Source organism: Pelmatolapia mariae, linkage group LG10_11, assembly GCF_036321145.2.
Source record: "Pelmatolapia mariae isolate MD_Pm_ZW linkage group LG10_11, Pm_UMD_F_2, whole genome shotgun sequence".
Classification (NCBI taxonomy): Eukaryota; Metazoa; Chordata; class Actinopteri; order Cichliformes; family Cichlidae; genus Pelmatolapia; species Pelmatolapia mariae.
This window is the reverse complement of record NC_086236.1, coordinates 41,794,024-41,804,056: the sequence shown is the minus strand read 5'-3', so window position 1 is coordinate 41,804,056 and position 10,033 is coordinate 41,794,024.

Below are 10,033 nucleotides of genomic sequence, written 5' to 3'. Positions count from 1 at the left end.
CTGGGATCAGAATGCATCGACTGTCCAGCACACGAAATGACTTTTCGCTTGCTAAACATCTTTTACTTATACCAGTTAATAGAGAGTGGATCACTCCATCTAGACAGTCACATGGTCACACTACCGGCGCAGCGATCCTATTGGTGAAGAGAAATACTGGCAGAAGGTTTGTCGCACACTCAGAGCCTCTGCTGATGCTCTGTTTCCTCTGAGGCTTCTGATGGGAGCAAGAATACTTTCTGCATCAGCATCTTCACCTGGCTCTGTGCTGTTTGGATGCTGGGAAGTGTTCAGGAAGTACAGTACACAGGTAGCTTTCACAACACTGTCAGCTACATCAGGGGAGACTTGCAGCCTTCTGTAGTACATGAGGGTGTACTACATGTGACTGGCTAGATGGAGTGATCTACTCTCTATAAACTGGTATAAGTAAAAGGTGTTAAGCAAGCGAAAAGTCATTCCCTGTGCTGGATAGTCAATGCGTTCTGATCCCAGGCAATCAAACACTGCCATTCTGCCAGATGCACCTTCTCAGATTTATTTACATACTGTATATCTTTTTAAGTCAGCTACTGCAATGCACTTTTTTCCTCATTTGATTACGACTCTTTAGTGTCATTATTTAAGAGTACAGCAGAAAACCTGCCTTCATAAGTTACATTTGTGTCTGCAGACCATCCATCAGACCATCCATCCACCAATCTGTGATGAAAAGAGATTTGTTTTGTATGCTTTTTTTTTTTAACCCTGTAACATCAGGTGTATCATAAATGATATGAGTTTTTGAGACCTCTATATCACCATGTGATTTTAATTGTTCCTGACAACAGCTGACCAAATTGGGGTTAACTCACTGATTAGTTTAATTTCTACTGGTGTTTTTAACTTTCACTCTAGAATTAGAAACAAAAAAAAAACTACTTGATTTGCTTTAGGAATAGATTGTGAATCATACTTAAATTTGTCCCTTTACAGTATTACACCAGACACTGAGATGTTCTGCTAACCCAGTGCACTTAAAGGTCACCACAAGGAATCCATTTGTTGGTGGTGACTCATCTGTTAAAGCTTCTCAGCGCATAATTCAAACAGAGTCAGAACTTTAGGAAGTCCATCTTGCAGTTTAACTGCTGCTGTAACCTACGTCTACTACCCAGCACAGATTGTGAAATGGAATTGCATCAGACAGGATGGAGTACCAAAGCGGCACAACGTGGCTTACAATAATATTTTATATTTGCAAAAATCTCGAAGTCTGTAGCCCATTTAGACTCTAATCAGGTGATGTCTAATTATTTTTAATGTCAGCTAGATTATGTTTTCAGCTGTTTTGTAGAGAGGTTCTCTCTTTTTACTCCTTTTTAAATTTTGGGTTCCTGCTCTGCTGTTGTTAGGGTTACTTTTGAAATGTAATAAGTCAATTACTCCAATTATTATTGCTTTAGTTATTTTTGCCAATGCATAATAAGTTATTTAATTAATTAATTTCTTTATTAAATTGTTGTTGGGTCATTTAAAAGATGTCATGAAAAAGATATCCTTTTATAACCTACACTGGGCTGAAGAGTGGCAGGAAACTTTTAGATTAGTATTTTGAAGTCTTTTAAAAATCTAATCAAAGGAAAAATCATTCAGTGGGTAAATGTGAATTGGTGAGTGATTAAAAATAGGCTGAGTTCAGGTCTATGTAATAGCTACCTTTCACTTTTCAGCCAAATTTGGATGTCAAAGAACTGGACTGCTAGTTTATCCAAGAAAACAGCATCAATGGACATCGGGTACTTTGAACATCTTGGATTTAAGTAGTTTTATCACATGCGTTTTCTTTTATCTAAACAATATCACAGAATGTTCCACTACAGGCTGTCAATGTTTCACTCTGTTTGACATCAAACATTGTGATAATGTCAGCATTTTTAATGGCTGGTAAACAAGCTTTACTGCAGTGATTTCTATGTTCTTTTCTGAAGTTTTTAAAGGCCTTTCTGCAGTCCTGTGAAAAACTAAGTGTGTCCTTACTGTTTCCATCAGGACTAAGAAGGTAAGTAGCAGCCAAGTGTTACTACTCACATACAAGTGATAAACTAATCATGAGTAAATGTGTCCAATTCTATAAAACAAAGTTTTGGCAGTTTGCTATTCTGAAGCATTCAGGTGCATCAACACAATGCCACAATCTTACCAGGAGTTAGTGACACAGCAAATTCACCCCAAGGTCAGACTGTTTAATGCTCAGAGAAAGGACAGAAAATGCAAGGACTACATCTCAGACTCCACACGCTTCAATTAGCATGTTAAATATTTAAGTTCATAACAGTACAATTAGAAAAAGACTTCACAAGTATGACTTGCTGTATCTGAGCCAACCACAAGACTCCTCCAAGAAGAGGAATGTCCTTTTGATAGGTGAGAGCAAAGTGGAGATATTTGGTTTTAATGCACAACACGATGTTTGGTGGAAAAGCAAAGAGAACATGTCAGTGCAATCATCTCATATGAACTACCAAGGATGGTAGTGGAGGGGTGATGATTTGGGCTTGTTTTATAGTCAAAGGACCTCGGGGCCTTGCAGTCATTGAATTGACCACGAACTCTATGTATCAAAGTATTCTAGAGTCAAATGTTTGGTAATTTATCTGACAGCTAAAGCTTGGCTGAAATAAAGTGATAACAAAGCGCAGCAGCAAATCTACAGCAGAATGACTGATAAGGAAAATGGCCTAGTCATAATCCAGACTTCCACCCCATTGAAATGCTGCATTCGGACCTTAAGAGAGCTGTGCATAAATGAATGCCTGCAAACCTCAATGACCTGAAGCAATGTTGTAAAGAAGCCAAATTATAAATGTAAAGGCCAAAATATCTCCATAACTATGTGAGAGACCAATGAAGTCATACAGAAAACTGGCCTGAACTAATTAGAGTCCATTGCAAACTCTCTTTTTCAATGGTTGTAGGAATACCTCGTAAGGAATTGTACAGCAGATGGTATTCCAATTATATTTGTCCAAACAGCTTTGCTGATCAGCGCTGTCCTGAAATATTCTAAAGAAAGGGACTTGTCATGTGAGGCTGTTGCAGGCAGGAGGTGGTCCCAAATGCAGGACTCAGACACAAAAAGTGAAGTTAAGGCAGCAGCTTTATTGCTGAGAAAAATGTTCAAAACATAAGCACAAAAAAACAAACTAAAAAAACTAAACTTGAAAACTAGGAAAAGAACACTGAGAAACTAGAAACATGGAACTAACGCTGAAATCAGGACCACAGGGAGACTTACGCACATGAGGAGGTACAACATGACAAAGGGCAACGGAAAAACACAGAGCTTAAATATACAAAGGAGTAACAAGGGAATAGGAAACAAGAGAGAAACACAGCTGGGACTAATTAGACATAATGAGACAAGGGAAAGCAAAACTCACAGCAAAAATCACAAAGACACAGACTAGACACTGAGACATAAGACGCGACTGGCAGGGGAGATAGAGGGAAAATGGAGACGAGAACATGGGGAAGGCAAAGTAACAGAAACCTAAATTCTAGAAACTAAGAATATAAGATAAGTAGAAAACAATGAGAATCAAAAACCATGAATAACAATAATCAAGGACTATAAATTAACCAATAAACACGAAACACTGGGTCACAGACCCAGAACGCAGTTCTACGTGTAGGCTTTTTGGGGATGGTAATATATTCAGGTGGAACCCCTTTGTGATCGCCAACATTAAACTGAAATTTCAGATTTCTTTTGTAATTTAATTACACAAATCTTACATTTAACAAGTTGTTTCCCAGTAATTTGAATGCATATGTTACACTTTTAAGTGCAATAGTTCAGTGACTAACAGGCCATTTGTGCCACAAAATGAAAAACTTATAAAAACCTATTAGGCCTTAGTGACACATTAAAGTCTCTACTGAAACATTCAGAAGTAATATCTTTTCGTGATTGCTTTGCATGGTTGCTGGGCAGACCCCATTTGAGAGGTCATCGAGTAGAAAATCAGGAGATGCTCGTAGAGGATAAAACAAATCTTGGCCGAATATTTAGGAGTTGCACTAGAGACAGTCTGTAGTGCCTCTTAGAGAATACTGATTAGTGAAAGAACAACTCCATTAATCTATACTCTGCTCTTAACGGGTCAGCAGTAATTCTCAAAAGGAAACTATTTTGACAGAAGGAAATAAGCAGAGGAGAAGCAGCCAGTGCTGGAAAACAAAAAGATGCTTACAGCCATCCAGTAGAATTTAAAGGAGATTTCACTTTAGGCACCAGGCTTTCTCATTTCCTGCTGCAAAGTACATCCTTTGTTTTTTCAACCAAAGTTACAGTCAGTTCAACTCACTAATACAGTTGTCCATCCATCCATTCGCTTATCCTTTTCAGGGTCGCAGGGGGTGCTGGAGCCTATCCCAGCTGTCATAGGGCGAGGGGAAGGGTACACCCTAGAAAGGTCACCAGTCTGTCGCAGGGCTAACATATAGAGACAGACAACCATTCACGCTCACATTCACTTGCGCATTCGCACCTATGGGCAATTTGGATTAATCAATTAACCTATCCCCACAAACTGCATGTCTTTGGACGGTGGGAGGAAGCCAGAGTACCCGGAGGGAACCCACGCAAACACGGGGAGAACATGCAAACTCCACACAGAAAGACCCCGGCCTGATGGTGGAATTGAACTCAGGACCTTCTTACTGTGCGGCAACAGTGCTAACCACCGTGCCACCGTGCTGCGTAATATAATACAGTTGTATTAGTTATAAATTTACGGACTTTTACCATGTTATAAAATGAAACAAATGCACAAAGAAACTCTCTAAAATCCTGCTCCTCTGTTTAACTTATGTAACACAAAGCTGTTGTGGCTGCTGAGGGATGATTTGAAAATTCCCTCATGGGGCTAGCATCAGAACACTGTAACAAAAAAAGCTTGTTTTTTTTTATGGAAGCTGACTATCAGATTCCTCTTGTTTTGATGAGGGAGAGTTGTGCTCCCAAACATCATTAGTGACCAATGCTGAAAGAGAAAACACCTAACTGTAGCTCTTTTTGTCTGTGTGAGTCTCGATAAATTAGAATGTTTTTGACTTGGACCCCGGAGTGCTGGTGCATCAAAAGCATTTTATTTTCTGTGAAACCTCAGAACAGCCATTGTTCTTCCTTCACACAAACACCAGCTCGACCCAACATTTCATTTGCAAATATGACATCGGCTCGCATACACAGGACGGATGATGTTATTTGATGTCTCTATGGTATAGGAGCCTGTCTATATATGGCTTAGGTTCTTTCTCTGTGGCTGACACTATCCATATGAATAAGTGAACATTTGCTTCAAAGTTTTACAGTAACACGTCAGCACTGTGCTGACAGGCACCACCGGATGACTGATGTGAAAGTAGGCGAAGGCTCTTTGAAATTACCTCTCATATGTTGTTGACTTCAGCTTATTCATTGTGACTTGTATTATACTGTGCCCATTTTTCATAATGGTTTTCAGTGTCAATGCTGTAGTTTAACTGTCATTCATCAGTCCAAGAAAGAAAGAAAGAAATGAATTAATTGACAACTCGGTTAATGAGTCAGTCATAAGCTACACTTCATGTTATTTAGAAAGAATTATATTGAGGGGTGGGCAAGCGTTGGCGCTCCAACACTCCACCCTCCACCACCAACACCATTGGATGAGAGTGTGGATAGAGCAGGGGTATTGTGGAACTGACATTTACTCAAGCACACTGATGAAGACAATTTTCATTTACTTTAGTTATCTCTATGTTATGCCCCTTTCTACCTATACTCTGGTGCAATGTTCCCTCTAAGCTGCGCGCGTGCGCAATTGCGCACTGCTGGCACGGTCTCTGCGCACAGAAAATCTGCGTTGCGCACAAAAAAAAATCTACCTGAATTGAAATTAAAATTAAAACTTTAACAATTCTGTTTTGCAGTGTTAGTCAGTAAGTGACTGGCTGCTCCAGTATGGGATTAGAACGATGCCACCTTATCCTATAGTCCAGCCAATAATGCGATTCACATTCGTATATACGCAGCTAATCAACGTGGTTGACAGGCTATGACAGCGTCCTTATGTGCCAACACCAGTGTTTTAGCTAGCAAAGCGGCATGGCTGACGTAGAGTGAAGCCACGTTAATGACAATGTGTACAACCATTGGAGATGTGAGCAGGACAGACGGAACAATTGACGGAAAAAGTGTGGACTTTATACCAGTTTTTAAATTGTGTTGATAGGCCACGTAAAATAATAAATAATAATAATAAAAATATATGCAATGTTTGGTTTTCTTCCTGAATACTATGGTGTTTTATATTTACTGCGGGAAGAAACGGTAAAAATGGCGTTTTATAAGTAAAACGCTCGAAAGCACTCTCCGCATGTGAGCAAAAACAAAACCAAAAAACCCCACCCTTTCCTATTCGTCGAAAAAAGTACCATGTTGACCAATCAAAAAATGATATGGCAAGTTGTTTAGGAAAGGGGGAAGTTTTAGGAGTGACAGCGGTGTTTTGAGATGTGAGAGATTTGCGACGTTTAGCGCAAATCTTGTGTAGTTAGTGTGTAGTGTAGTCACTAGTTTTGTTGTGTGTGTCAGAACAATGAGGCGACTGCTGAATGTTACAGGTGTTACAGGAGTGATACATCTCCTGTTGTCAGGCCTGCAGGTATCAGGCTGTTGTTCTCCTTTATTTCATAGTGGACAGAAATAATTTTTTGGAGTGGCACAAATAATTTGTGTGGCATCAAATTTGATGCAGAACAGCTGATTGTTCTGTAAATAGTTTGAAATGTTTATTTAAAAAACGCCTTGGCTGCATTTTTAGATAAACAGCTGCAAAACTCAGTTACTTTTTTGAAGAAGTAACTATACCGTTAATTGCCCAACATTGGTCATTATATACTGTATTTTGCAGACAGAGAGTTACAGGACTCTCTCACAGACCACAGACTCATACTCATACAAGTCAGAGCTTTATTTAAAAAAAAAAGAAAGTTGTGTTTTCAAAATTGGAGTTCAAGTTATTTTTACTTCCAATAGTGTTAACATACTACACATGTCATGAACAAGATTTTTTTAAATTTTCATTGTAAGTGGGCTAAAGCACTTAATTAAAAGTAGTCTAACATAAATGTAAATGCTGTAATTTGATTATTTTAATAAACCATGCAACTTGGATGGATTCGATGCTGGCGTGACCACAGTGCACACGTCTAATGTTGCTCACAGTGTTCCAAGGGACCGCTCAGGGAGCTTGTGTGTTCGCTCAGACACATGAAAAATTAGAGGGAACATTGCTCTGGTGTTCCTTAGTGTTCTTTTGGCTATGTCTTATTTTGCATATTTTAAAATATACTATTTCTAAAATCTTCTTTTTCTTTTAGCTGCTCCCTTTAAGGGTCACTACAGCGGACTGTCTGCCTCCACCTCACCCTATCCATAGCATTCTTTTCAGTCACACCAACCCTCTGCATGTCATCCTTCACTACATCCATGAGTCTTCTCTGAGGTCTTTCTCTTTTCCTAGTGTTTGGCCATCTCAACCTTGCCTTTCTGTATCTCCAAACCAATCAACCTGAGCTTTCACTCTGATGTACTCAAAGCTAATACTGTCCAAATCCCAACAAAAATCTTGCCATCTTCAGCGCTGCCACTCTGCCACTCCACCTCCTGTCTTTTTTTCAGTGCCTCTTTATGCTTTATGCCATATTATAGTTACCTGGCAGTATATAGTGCCCACAGTGTTTTCTACTCCAAATTTCTTTGCTGTGTTGCTTCTGATCAAGTAGCCTGATTTCCTGTGTCCTGCTGCCTTGTCTTTTCTGTTTCACTCCATTTGATGAAATGGTGGAAACAAGCCCTATAACAGCACAGCAACAGCAAAAACTCACAGCAACAGAAGCCTTAAGACACATTGGCTGCAAACCATACTGCATTTGGCCAAAAGACAAGACCAATGAGCCATATACAGCAAGTGTTGTCTGTACAGTGCTGCCCTCAAGTGATGGCAATGATGTATAAATCATTGCCATCACATAGCTGTTCAAGTACAGAGCCATAGCATGTCTGCTCAGAGCTATGTAAGCTTCTATTACAACATAAACAAGTAAAACCCGTGAATATTTAAGAACAAATAAAGATCTTTGATGGTTTAAGCTAAATGCAAACATGTGTTATGTCTTATTTTGTCATCTGACTCAATGGAGCCTGTGAATTTTTTTTTACATAATCACACCCCGTATCAACCTCGGTGAGGTCTTTTTGTGTGACAGCACAGACCTGTTTCAAAAAGTTTGAGTCAATAAAAAGCTAATCAGAACTGGCTCTGAGTATGTTCACCCTGAATTAACTGTGTGTGTTTGGATAGTTCCAGTGAACAGAAGAATATGAGCAGAAGACAAAAGAGTCATTTTAATCACTTCCATTAACCCACTCTTGACATTTCAAAATAGATAAAGCTGAGACCAAATTCAGGTTACAAAGATCAAAGAAAAGGACCGGATTCTTGTAGTATTGCCTCTTTACAACACCACAGTGATTTTAATTAGACGATTGGCTGACAAACAATTTCAAAGGGCAGCTAAAGGCTGAGGAGTAACAAAAAAAATGAGCAAAGAAGAGAACTACAGTGGATGATCACAGAATTCTTTCCTTGTTTAAGGAAAATAAAATGGATGGATGTGGGTTCCATCCACTCAAATGCAAAAATGTTGTCCTGAAATTTTCTATGAAATGAAATGTTGATGAAGCTGTTTTATTAAACATCAGGGTATCCCGTAGGTGCAGATTTTTAGGTGGATGGATAACAGAACAGCTCTATTGTCTTCGCCAGTGGGTGTCATTTACTCCTAAAATATGAATATAAATCATCCATGAGTTCACAGACTCACTAGATACTTTGTGATGAATATAATTATCCATGCTGTTCACACACACCGGGTTGTAACGTCAGTCAGCAGCTGCAGGTGTTCTTTATGCTCATCCAACCTGCCTCCCCTTCTCACTCAAGCAGGTTTGCTAGTTTCTAGCTAATCTCAGGATGACCTTTTTAATAGGCCCTTTTACAGTTTATAAACAGTGATGACGTAGGCGGTAAAAGGGTCTATTAGTTTATGCACATTTGCTTCACCTCAATAAAAACAGAAAAGCTCTCTGATAACAGACAGGATCAAGAACTCATTGCACTCTGACTGTCAGTCTGAACCCAAGCAAACACAGAAGAGGACAAATAAGTCCTACATCACTCATACATCAGGGTACTTTTTGTTGATTACAGCTCCGCCTTCAATACTGTCATCCCACACAAACTCACTCACAAGCTGGCAACACTCGGCCTGCACCCAACCCTATGTGACTGGCTACAGGACGTTTTGACTGGCAGGCCCCAGTCCGTCAGGATCAGCAACAGGACTTCAGCCAGCATTATTACAAACACTGGCGTCCCACAAGGTTGCGTCCTCAGTCCCATCCTCTACACCCGGTACACCCACGACTGTGTCACCTCCAACAAAGATAACATCATTTTGAAGTTCGCGAACGACACTGCAGTGATCGGTCGCATCACTGGAGGGGACGAAGCGGCTTACAGGAGGGAGGTGGCCGGTCTGGTGTCATGGTGTGAGGACAACAACCTCACCCTCAACACTGACAAGACAAAGGAGATGATAGTGGACACGAGGAAGAAGAGGCGGCCTCACCAGCCGCTGTTTATCCGGGGCCTTGAAGTGGAGAGGGTGAGCAGCTTTAGGTACCTGGGCGTCTACATCTCTGAGGACCTTACCTGGACACTGAACACCACACAGCTGGTCAAGAAGGCTCAGCAGCGGCTGTATTTCCTGAGGAGGCTGAGGAAGATTCTACAGTTGCATTGTGGAGAGCACACTGACCAGCTGCATCACTGCATGGTACAGCAGCACTACTGCCATGGACCACAAACACCTGCAGAGAGTGATAACAACTGCGGAGAAGATCATCAGGACTCTGCTGCCCTCTCTGCAGAGAATCTAC